General features: G+C 39.2%; 1 protein-coding gene across 4 annotated transcripts in view; it reads right to left on the reverse strand.

Moving 5' to 3' along the window:
- The window catches only part of CDH6 (cadherin 6), a 125,832-nt gene extending 114,865 nt beyond the window's left edge, over positions 1 to 10,967 (reverse strand). The window contains exon 1 of one of the 4 annotated variants that reach the window (XM_001500761.7): positions 10,684 to 10,967. The gene's annotated coding sequence lies outside the window, so the exon portion shown is untranslated. Of the gene's footprint in view, positions 1 to 10,422 lie in introns of all 4 variants that reach the window. The other 3 variants (XM_070246411.1, XM_023625810.2, XM_070246412.1) reach the window with 3 other exon arrangements.
- Positions 10,968 to 11,732: the final 765 nt, after the last annotated feature.

Genomic DNA, 11,732 nt, shown 5'->3' on the forward strand with positions numbered 1-11,732 from the left:
ATTATAGAATGAATAAATTAATGAATGATGAATCTGAAGCTTCTGAACACTCTTGCCAGGTTCCCCTTGGGACCAAGAGTAAAGTGGTTGCAAGACTGACTCAAATCAAAGTGAAGAGCCAGGCCTAAAGCTAAAAGGCTCGTGAGGCTGGTATCTGCTTTGGGCTATCATTAATTGATCTAACTTGTTATGAGAATATACTGATAAATTCATTGAGGGATGAAAAGGAAAGATGTATTTTCTTTCTAATTATATTTCTGAGTCCTGAGAAATGTGTACATGTTATATATATTGTGTATATTGTATATTCCTACAGCTCTGACTTTATTTGGATTTGAGATACATACATTTGAATCAATCTATCATCTAAGTATAGATATATGTGTGTGTGTATCTATACATACATACATATTAAGCATAAAAGGTGTAGGAGTTTAATAGTTAAGAGCATGGGCTATTAAGAGTGCTTGGATTTAATTTTAGCTCTGACAAGGACTAGCTGTGTGACCTTGGCCAAGTTGCTTAACTGCACTGTTCCCCCATTTTTGTCTTTAAAATCAGGAAGGTTGACAGTATTTACTTCAGAGCATTGTTGTGAACATTAATTTCATGTAAGCCTCTTAGAATAGTGCCTGAAATATTCTAAGTGCTCTCTCAGTGTTAGCTTTTATTATCATTCTACTCAATTTTCCCAACAATCGTTCTTATTTTTGCTCAAGGAGCAGATTCAAAATATCTTAAAAAGAACATATAGGATTATGTGAATGAGAGGTGAAAAAGTCACTCAGCAAAAAGCAATTGCTTTATTTATCACAGAAAATATTTGAAAATATATAGTAACACACATGGATACTAAAACTGTAAAAGAAAAAAATGTCTCCGAAAGAACAACGTTGAGTGTAGCCTTGAATTCTGAAAACTAAAATATATTGAAAGTGTCAATTCAGAGGTACATCCTGTTCCCAAACACAAATTGGGAATTAAAAAATCAAAATGACAGACTTCTGCTAATCTGCTTAGGAAGGCATAAATTGTTAATCAGGCTCCAGGCAACATTGTTTAATACCAAGTTTAATAAAGAGTCCGCCTGGAGGAGAAGAGGCCTGGTGGCCCGATTTTGAAAGCTAGGCAGCTCCATATACATGCTTAGTACCTCCAGCTCTCAGGACACCATTGATAGGGTTTCCTTTGAAATTGCCTCCTTTTAAAGGAGTCAGAATTATTAAAAATTATTAGCATGGGATAGAAAAGTTCTATTTTTTCACTAGCATGAATGAACTTAAAAAGGAAAGAAATTGGAAAAAAAATTTATTTAAGAGAAACTTTTGCAGCTTCTATGAGAAGAATTTGACCCAGTGGCATTTATGGAGCCCTCACTATGTGCTTTTCTTTGCTAGTAATGCCTTCATCTTGACTGTGATCTTGAGATGGAGAAGGGATGTTTTAAAACCATTTTCTCCTTTCTCCCCAACCTGGATTTATTTATTCCATAAGGCATCTTACATTTGTATCAGGTGGGCTTTTGCCGTGCAGGGGAATCAAAGATTTTCCAAAAGTCTTGGCTGAATATCGTTTATAGGAGCCCTTGTCAGTCAGGTAAAACCTAAATTGGAAAGTATTTGACAAGCGCAGCACCTTCTGAGCAGTCAGAGCCTTGTGGCTGCTGCTTTGGATTGTTGAGTTTAACACGCAGCCCAAATTTTGCTCCTTGCTTTAAAGTCTTTCTTCACTACATCACAGATATTAGCGCATGTTTCTTAGTTACAAAGCTGAGCGAGTTTGGCTCTCGTTTCCTGTGATTCGTTTCTCTAACCAGCCATCATGAAAAGATTGTCATACATAGAAAAAAGAAGAAAAAGAAGCCATTTAAAAAATCCATTTTAAGTTACTGACAAACTGGGAGGCAAACATATGCTCTAGCAATGCTTAAAACGTCCAAAGAACAAAGCAAACTTCTTGTTCTTCAGTGCCCAATTCACCCAGCACAGGGTTGCAATAATTTCTCCTCTCTCTGTCCACTACATAAAATCTTTCATTACATTACATTAAACTCAGTCGCTTGAGAGCATTTTACTCTTATGTAGCTTTCAACCTCGTATTTTAAATAAAGTAACTGCCCTATTTAGTGTTCTCCTTGGTGAGAAAGCAGTTATTCACATGATCACTAGACATCTTGCAGCATCCTTCCCTCTACTGTGGTCATCTCTTTAATTTCACTGTTTTTTTAGAACACAAAGTACACACACATTTAAAAAGTTTCTAAGAAGAACAAACCATGGTGCTATTTGGAAAGATATTTTGGGATGTGGCATCTGAGAGTTAAAAGCAAACTTGAGGAAGAAAAGAGAGTATTGAGAGACAAAATTTTTAAATATGGGACCCGTATTTGGCATGCTTACACTTATTTCAGAGGCAGTTTACTTGAAGATAAATATACTTTCCCTGAATGCAAAAGTTATTGGAGAGAAGTACTTCCTGGATCTGGAGGTTTGGGACCACCTCGTCTTGACGACACTAACCAGTAAGTGACCCCTTCATTCTGCCGTCTTAATTAAGATCTGACCTCAAACATTTCTTTTTTCTTTTTGATAAAAAAAAAGAGAATGAAACTATGGCACTGATATTTATCACAAGGCCACCCTCATAGAATTAATTCTTTATGAAACACTGACAAAATCCCAGCTAGGTACTTTTAAACAAGTAGTTTAATATAAGAATAATTGCTGGGAGAAATGGTGGCTCAAATTGGTTCAGATTAGGATTCAGCAGTAACAGTGCAGTCTTGGTGGGTTTTATCCTTTTGCATTGGTGATTACGTAGTCTGACCACATCGTTTTGATCTGTGTTAAATTAGAACCTGTTGCTAAGGAGAGCTAGAATATTTTAGTTGAATGTGAAATTGAGCAGTTTCAAACATTTTATAAAATGAATGATAGTCGATTAATGAAACTCTTTTTTTTAATCCTGCAAAAGAGGTTTAAGCTTTGCAGCTAAAAATATGATAAGCTCATTTTCAGGACTGAAATCTATACTATATGCTAGAAGGCAATTGCTTTTTGAAGTAAAAATGCATACCTTAAAATACCAATCAACACCTTAGAAAATTTGTCTACAATTATATATAGTTCACTTTTAGGAAAAAAAGACACCCTTTTATAATGTATGTGGTTAAATTGAGCTGGGTTTTCCAAACCTTAGTATTCACTTCTATAAGGTTTAATTAAGGAATCCAAGGATACTTTTTGATTGAATGACTTCTGTTTAGTTTATCTTTTTGGCTGTTTTAAATATCATTATAATTCCCCTTTACTTTTTATTCATCCAAATAAGAAGGAAGGTAACTAGGTCAATCATTTTTCCACATGACGTTATCCACTATCTACCCCAGTGGTCCTCAGAATTTTGGATTTCATGAAACATTAACAGCTCTTTTTTTTTTTTAAAGGGGAGGTTGACATTGGGTTGCTTGCCAGATTTTAATTTTGCTGAGGGAAACAATAACATAATCTATCCATACACTTTCTTGAAAGAATTGACATTTTAACTTCAAAGAAGTGGGAAGGTTGCTGTCTGAGTCCCTTAAATTGAATAAATTGAGATTTATGAAAAACACAATTGGTTGTCATCATTTTTCATAACTGACCACTCTGCGATAAACTTTCTTTTTCAAAGATGGACACTTGACTTTGGTAAGCCTGAGAATCTCTGATTTCGATAAAGCTCACTCAAAACTGCCATCAAGCCATTGCAAATAAAACAAAAACCTAAATTTTATCATGTGTCCTCCAAGTAATGGTCAAAATTTTGAAGGGAAATTTTAATTCTTCTTTCCAACAGGAGCTTAACAAAAATGGCACAAACACATGAAATGCCCAAAGAAGCCTAAATCTTTATTTTCTCCATAAGTTTCCGTGCCCACTCCTTCATAGTATATTTACAAATAACAATATTGTAGATTTAAATTTCCTCTTTAGTTTTTAAAGCCAGAATTAAGTGGAGATGATAAAAAGCAATTACGCCCAACAACTAGAAGTTAAGTTACAGAAGAGAGAGAGCAAAGATCGAATTGAGTTTAGTATTTCCACGGACCAGCCACTTCATCTCTCTGGTCATTAGTTATCTGAAATGTAAACGATCACTGTTGGGTAAAGTCATCTCTAAGCTCCTTTCTGTGCCTCACATTCTCTGATTATATTTCTAATTATTAAACTGTTCTTGAAGGCTGGATTAACTACATGACTTTTTGAATGGGGGCAATAGAAAGAATAGAGTTTAATGAAAATGGCTCATCAAAGTCAACCATATATAATATTACTGTATTATTAAGAGGATATCTTCCTTCCTTTCTCCCTCCCTCTTTCTCTCTCTTCCTCGCTCCCCCCCTTCCTTTTTTTTTGGTGAAATTTTACTTGGTAAAGAAATCATTCAGAACAAATACTGAAATGTGATGGCAATGAAATAGCAAAATTATGGTCATAAAAGAAGAAAATAATTATTTTACCCACCAGATAAGGATAGAAATAAACATAATCTTACTCAACTCTACCCACAGTCCCAAATGCTATGTGCACAGTGAGTATGTCAATGCATTGAGAAAGGACTGATGTCCTCAGAGGCTGCTGTGAGGTTGGGATGCACCCTGTCAATGACATGAATAGTTGTCATTTTTGGCCAACTTTGTGAAGTACGCCCTCCAACCTGAGGCTCTTTCTGAAGGCAGGAAAAGAAAATTTATTCTCTTCTAAAAAGTACCATTATTATGTTCAGACAAATGGCCCACACAATCCTTTTTACTACAATTATAAATTCTAATGCATGCTTGCTAGTGGTTTTTCAAAAACGAAACTTACGAACATTTTCCTCAGCCTTAAAATCTGCATTGCTCTGGTCAATATAATGGGGTCATTCCCATGCTCTCTGCTGCTCTGCATTTCTCAGAAAGAGTCACACTTTCAATTCTAAGACATCGCAAGTGTTTGTTAACAGCACATTCATTAAGTGCTTGGCTCAAACAGAAATTCCCTGGAAATTCAAACCAAAAAAGGGCAAAATAAAGAGGATGTAAGTATAATGTTTTCCTTTTGACTTGCTGTGTAGTTTTTACTGCATAGACTGTATGTAAAATACTCAGAACAGTGTGTGACATGTAGAAAAGTTCAGTAAAGGTTAACTTATTATTGTTTACTTTATAGTTATTATCACTATTATTTGGATATATAACAATTCTGAGCCTATTGGTCAGTATTTTTTGCCTTGGCTGAACATGTGTATATATATATATATAAAATATACAAACTATAGTTTATATATTTATATATATATATATATATATATGCCATATTTGTTATCAGGCATGTATGGGGATGGGGCGGGCTGCTTTGCTAGTTCAGTCTTTCATCATGGCATACCATAGATAGGATTCAAATGGTTGACTTATATCTGGTCTGTATCATTATTGTGTTACTTTGGGTTATAAGTGTCAGAAGGAGACGCAGTTTATCTATTTAGCTTGCGGGACAATAAAGATAACAGAAGGAAAAGAGTCAATACTCTTTAAAGCACCAGGAAAGCCTTTCTCTGATTCTCATGAGAGTTCAGGTCACTTTTCGAAAAACACACTCCTCTGGTTATTTTACGATCCATGCAGCATGATTTCCTTTAGATGGAGACTTTTTTAAGGAAAAATTTCAAGTTTTCATTCCACGCTAGAGAAGTGTGTTTAGAAACACGTTAATGATGCAATGGTGTTTACAAAGTTGTATTCAATAGCAGCAGTATTTATAAAGTAGAAAAAGCACCCTGTGTAATAGTGGCAATTTTGATTCTGTTTCTACTCTTATGTGTCCCTCTTATGTAAAAATTCACCTCCTCATCTCTTTTCATTTTACTCACTTGGATGCTTCCTCAGTTTAATTTTTCCTTGCTGTTTTCCTTTCCTATAACTTATTAGGTCTCCTGGACATCTTTGGGGGCAGATCTACCAATTTAGGAAATTACAGAAAGAGAGAAACCGTGCTGTTTCACATGATGAAAGAGGAAGATAAACCATCCCCTGTGGTGGCCAGCTTTATATTCCTCATCTTCCTAAGTTGTTCTCTTCCACAAGATAACACTGCCTATTGTAGGAAAAGCTTGGGACCCATGCTGCCCATTTATACTGCTCATCAAATTTAATAGTAACATTTTGGCTTTAATGAAACTCTTCCTCCTATAAATCTCAGCAAGTTGATCTGATTAATAGAGGAAATGAGCACCCAGCAGTGTTAGCGTAAAGATATTAAACAGATGAAACAAGGTAAAATAATCTCTAATAATGTGCGGTGATGGGGGACACAGCCCCTCCGGCATATGGGCCTCCTCTACGTTAGGCACGTGTGCACAGAACATTCATTCTTTAGTAAGTTTTCTTTGTTGGAAGAGTTAAAAATTTCCTGGATAGTTCAGTCTTGAACAGCTAGAATACTGGCTGTATCTGGTCCTCTCTGACCCACCTTTTTGGTTTTAAAGAGCTTTATTCCATTTGACTTTGGTAGTAAATGAAGGTGCACCGTCTTTTTGAAGGGTCATTTGTACTTTTCTCTTCTTACTTTATCTTCCTACCTTGTGAGTGATGGGATTACAAAGACTATCTACATTTGGCTCTATAGTTAATTAGGGAGAATCTGAAGTTTCTCATATGACTTCTCATATGGCTTTGCAAGAGGGAGCATTCCTTAGGAATAGGAACTTTTAAAAATGTAGGCCAGTTAATCTTCATAAGAGGAGAGTTCAAACAAAAATATCGCTGTCTAGATCCAGGAAACAGCCCCCACCTCTCATCTGTCTTCAAAATAAAATAAAAATCCCAATGGAGAAAAAAAAAAAAAAGAAAGAATGAAAAGAGTGGAAAAAAAATCAACTCAAGCCCTATATTTCTATATTTCTCCTCTAATATTAAGGAGCAGTGTCACAACTGGGTGTTGTGTGTGTGTGTGTGTGTTCTAATTTTCTTCTTTCAGCAGTTTCCCTATTAGCATGATGTTCTTGAGTCTTTGTATTTAGATTCATTATTCAGAAAAATTAAACCAGAGAAGGTTTGATTTATCTACTTTTTAACCTTTTTGTGAAGCAAATAAGGTAAGCTCAGTAGACACTAGCCAGGCTGAAACACTATTAAAAATGCAATTCGGACTGAGTCACTGCTTGTTATTTTTATAAGCAAGACCCTAATTCTGATCGACCCCAAAGAATGGGCTGCCGTGACTAAGCAAGCAGCACGAGGCAACTGGCTTCTGCTGGATGTTATCTCATTTGGAACACATTTCAAACTTTAGAACAGATTTTTAAATTGGAAGTTGAAACCTGCAGACTGTCAGCAGAAGAGCCTGATTCACCCCCACAGAACTTATCTTACTTTAAGTTCCAGGCAGAATTTTTTAAGGAGTAGGTTACCTAAAATGTGTTGTGATACATCAAAGAGAGAAATAAAAAACGCCTCTCAGAATAAGGGTGACGCATGCATCTAAACATCTTTTGGACTTTAATATATGCTTATTTGAATGAAGACTTCCTTAGATTAGAAGTTTCTAGTTCAATAAAACTTGTGAATGTTCATGGATGTCTGAAAGGGTAACTAAGATTTTTTCTGCAAACATTTCTTTAGTGGTGGGGGTTCTTCATGTGGAACTTTTTGAGTCATAACCATAATGCCATTATTGTTATTTCAGGTAAATTAGAATGAAAAAAAGTGCAGTCTTGGTAAGTCAGAAATAAGGAAAGTCTTATATCATATTGACGATAGTGATTTGGAATCATGGAATCATAGAAAAGTTACCAAAAGTCTAGATACCCAGAAAACTACAGATATTCTTGAGTTCCTTAAATTAGAGGAACTACACAAATGATAGCAGTAATAATGATTTTGACCTGGCGCAAATGTCAAGGCAATGCCTGGAGAATACTAACTTGTCTTTGCAGAAAAAGCTGTTATGTGCTTATTATCTTAGATAACATCCAGGATGCAGCTGAACTACAGGGAGAAATGTAGGGAGTGACCCACTAGAGGTCCCTTCCAACTGAAAAAAGTTTCGATAGTTCAAAGGATGCAGCCTTAGTAAATTGGCATTCACGACTGCAAAGCAAGTAAGGGCCAGAAGGGGGGACCACACGTTTCAATTCCTTAGGAAGAGACATGGTTTTATTCAGAATGTTTGTCACATTTTATCTCTTTTTTAAAATCCCTATGTGGGACAATAATTCAATTAGTCCTAATTAGATATTCAGAACTTGTTCCAACTTACTGATACATTTGCAACTGGAGGTGTCATTTGATGCCTTGGAACTATAGTTGTGCTTTCTAGAAATTTTAGCTGTTTCAAGTATCTCAGAGCGTATTTTGCAAGATAGATTTTTTTCTTAAAAAGGAAGAATGTCTCAGAGTAAGTGTTTACTTGCAAAGCTGATGGAGGTGGTGGGTGGGAAGTAAGGTACCTGTTTCCTGATAGTAGGTACCTTGGTAGAAAATGATTTTGTTTCTATATGTTAGCTTTGCAGAGTTAGCATTAAGAAATGTAATTGCCATAAATTGATGTAAAAGCCAGATAGTAAAGGGATTAAAAGTCCCTATAGAGACACCCGTCTGTCACTTATTTATACTGGCAGCAAAGGATAATTGTAGACAAGTACAGTAGAACTAAACCATTGTCAGTTTGCTTCAAAAATGTGCTGCTGCTTCTCATCTTTCCTCTGCTTCAGAAGTGTGCCGTGAACCATCAGAATAGCGTAAAAAGATCTGCCTTTTATTTTCCCCCAACACCTTTTTAATTAGAACACACCAAAGAGCAAAAGAGGGTGAGATACAATCCTGTGTGATTGTATTTTCCACTAAATTGTTGGATTCTTTTAAGTTTCCGAGCCCTGAATTGAAAATCTGGCCTCTGGCAGAAACTTTGCCCTCCTTCTTATGACATAATGAAGACATCTGCTTGATCATATCCCCTTTCTTCACACAGCTTGTTTTCTGGCTCTCTAAAATAGCAAACACAGAACCATGCAAGTGCTATTACACAAAAGATGACAGTAAAGCTACCCTGGGAAAGATTTTTTTTTTCTCCCAAAGTAGAATCCTAAAGGTTTTCCTTTTCAGGTCAAGGCATCAGCAAGAAAAGAAAGGAAAAGCAATTCTTGGCCACAGCTTGTTTAAGCATATTTCTTATTCATTCTTAGAGGAGTTGTGCATTAACTAGGTATATCCCTGTGTTCCTTTCCAACACGGGGAGGAGTTTGCCCCCCCGGGTAATAAATGCTCGGAAAGCCTTATTTTGCGTGTGCACCCCTCCAGATCAGCCACACATGTACACACCAGCCACTCCAGCAATATTCTTGCAGGAAAAACCTCTTCTTTCCCACATTATGTGCTTCAGTAAGTGAAAGTGAAGACTGGCCAAGACACGGGCTGATACACCTCTATAGTGTGACTATCATAATTAAAATGTCTTTACAAAACAAAAAGGGAGAGAGAGAGAGAAATGTGTGGCTATGCCAGATGATTAAACTTCTTGGTACTTGAATGTTCTCAGTAGTTAACTCGGGTGAACAGCCCCTTGCACTAACAGGAACCTGCATACAACTCCCTATAAAATATGGATTTTATTGCAGCAGTGACAACACTTCTCAGCACCACGCTGACCCTCCAGCATCTCCCATCTCGAGATCTCCGATAACTCTTGGCAGAAGAATATCTAACTACAGAAGAAGTAATGCCACTCTGCAGCCGCTGCAGTACACAACATTGCAACGTCCCCCGTTATTAAATTCCGGGATTAACGGATTGGGGGCTCCACTTTTCCTGCATCGGACACCTAAAACCAGGCGCACTTGGTCTGCTCTACAGCCAGTCCGGGGGAGGCGTTATCCCTTAGATTTGTGCCTGGCCAGCCGTGGAGGAGCACGAGCAAGCTGCATCTTCCACATGACTTTTCCCTGGACAGTGTGCTCCATTTTCGGAGTCCAATGTTGGACTTTCCTTGCAACCCAAGCATTTCTGTCAGCCGGCAGGCGTTGCCCCGAACGTGCAAGCAAACAGTTTTCTGTAGCTCTTTCTCTGAGCCAGATCATCTTTTCAGCTTAAGTTTTCCTTATTGGGAGCATTCAGGAGTTTTCAAGCTACCTGATTTTCCATTTTGCCCCCAAAGCCAAGAAATGTAACTCAGCCAAAACAGTCCCCGCACAGACCCTTGTGATGTGAGCAGGTGGAAATAAATCGAGCCTCAAACGGCTCCGCGGGTCCTGCACACACCAGCGCCCTTGGTAATTGACCAGCCAACTTTGCAAATGCCGGAGCTCCCCTGGCAGCCTCCGCCGGCGGAGAGGAAGGCAGCCGGTTCTTCCCCCGCGGCCCCGTTACACATGCCCCAACTCAGCCCCACGGCGCATCGCTCTTACCAGAAGGCGGAGGAACGGCACCCAGGCTCCCCGAAAAGCGGCGCCGGTCCTGGGCAGCTGCAGCAGCGCCGCCCGCGCAGCCGGACCCGCGCGCCCGCCCCGACCCAGGCTCGCAGGCTGAGCATCCCTCCCAACTCCAGCGTGCGGCACCCATCGGGCGGAGAGGGCTCTCTCTCTGATTGGCTTCCATCAATGCTACAGAATTAAAAAAAGGAAAAGGCATGCACAGCCACAAGCACAGCCAACAGAGACCGAACCCACCTCTACTCTCCTTCCTGCGCCCGGGGAGACCCTGCCACCCGCCCAGGCTGCTCCTGCCTCCGCCGCCGCTGCGGTCGCCGGCTCTGCCGTTCCTGCTGCCGCGGCTGAAACTGCAGCTCTCGGGATGGGAAGGTTACGGGCTCGGGAGAACTGGCTCTTGTGGGCACACACTGATTTGCAAGTGAATGAAGTGGGAGGGAGCAAAGAGAGGAGGACTTTGTTAGAGAGGCCCAGTGCCTGCCCCCGCCCGCCCCCTCCCCTTGACAGAATGACTCCCTGTGTTTGAAGTCCTGAGCAATTCGCTCCCTGTAGCACTCCCTCAGCCCCAGGCTTTCCTTTCTTTTCCTCTCTTATATTTTGGGGGGTCAAGACATACTCAGAACTTGTGTGACTCCGTCTGTTCCCTCCTTTATACCATCAAAATCCACCTTGTGCTATTATCAGCAACGGTCAGATGTTCTTTTTTTTTTTTCTTTTTACCGACTGAGCAATTACAATTCCCAGGGACAGAGTACCTCGCCGCGCTATCAGTTGGCCAGCTTCGTGTTATAGCGCGCATAACATGCTCATGTATAAAACAAAGCCGGTCTCCCGAGATAACAGTACCCGTGGCTTTTCTTTACAGTCCAAACAGGCGTTCTCCAGACACAAGCAGACGTACATTCAGATGTGTCTTTGCTTCTCTCCTTCCAGGAAGACAGCTTTTTACAGAGCCCTGTGATCTCTGTTACTCTTTCGGAGTGAGTAACCCCAGGATGTTGTAGCATGAAGCCATGCTTCCCTGGGCTTGCAGGAACACTCCAAACCCAAACCCTTCAGGCTCGCCAATGCCTTGTGGCTGCTTCCATCTTTCTAAATGAGTTAATACAAGGATACCACAGAGTTGGAGAAGAGGGGTGCATAATGAAATTCAAGGTCTGCTTAACGTTTTTAAGATCTTTCAGGAAAGTTCCTGAAGTAGGACAACCTCCCAATTAAACTCTTTGGTATACATAGCAGTTTGAATCGTTATATTTATAGTTACAAAAAAAGTAATCTCTAATATTAGG

This window comes from Equus caballus, chromosome 21 (genome assembly GCF_041296265.1).
Source record: "Equus caballus isolate H_3958 breed thoroughbred chromosome 21, TB-T2T, whole genome shotgun sequence".
Lineage (NCBI taxonomy): Eukaryota > Metazoa > Chordata > Mammalia > Perissodactyla > Equidae > Equus > Equus caballus.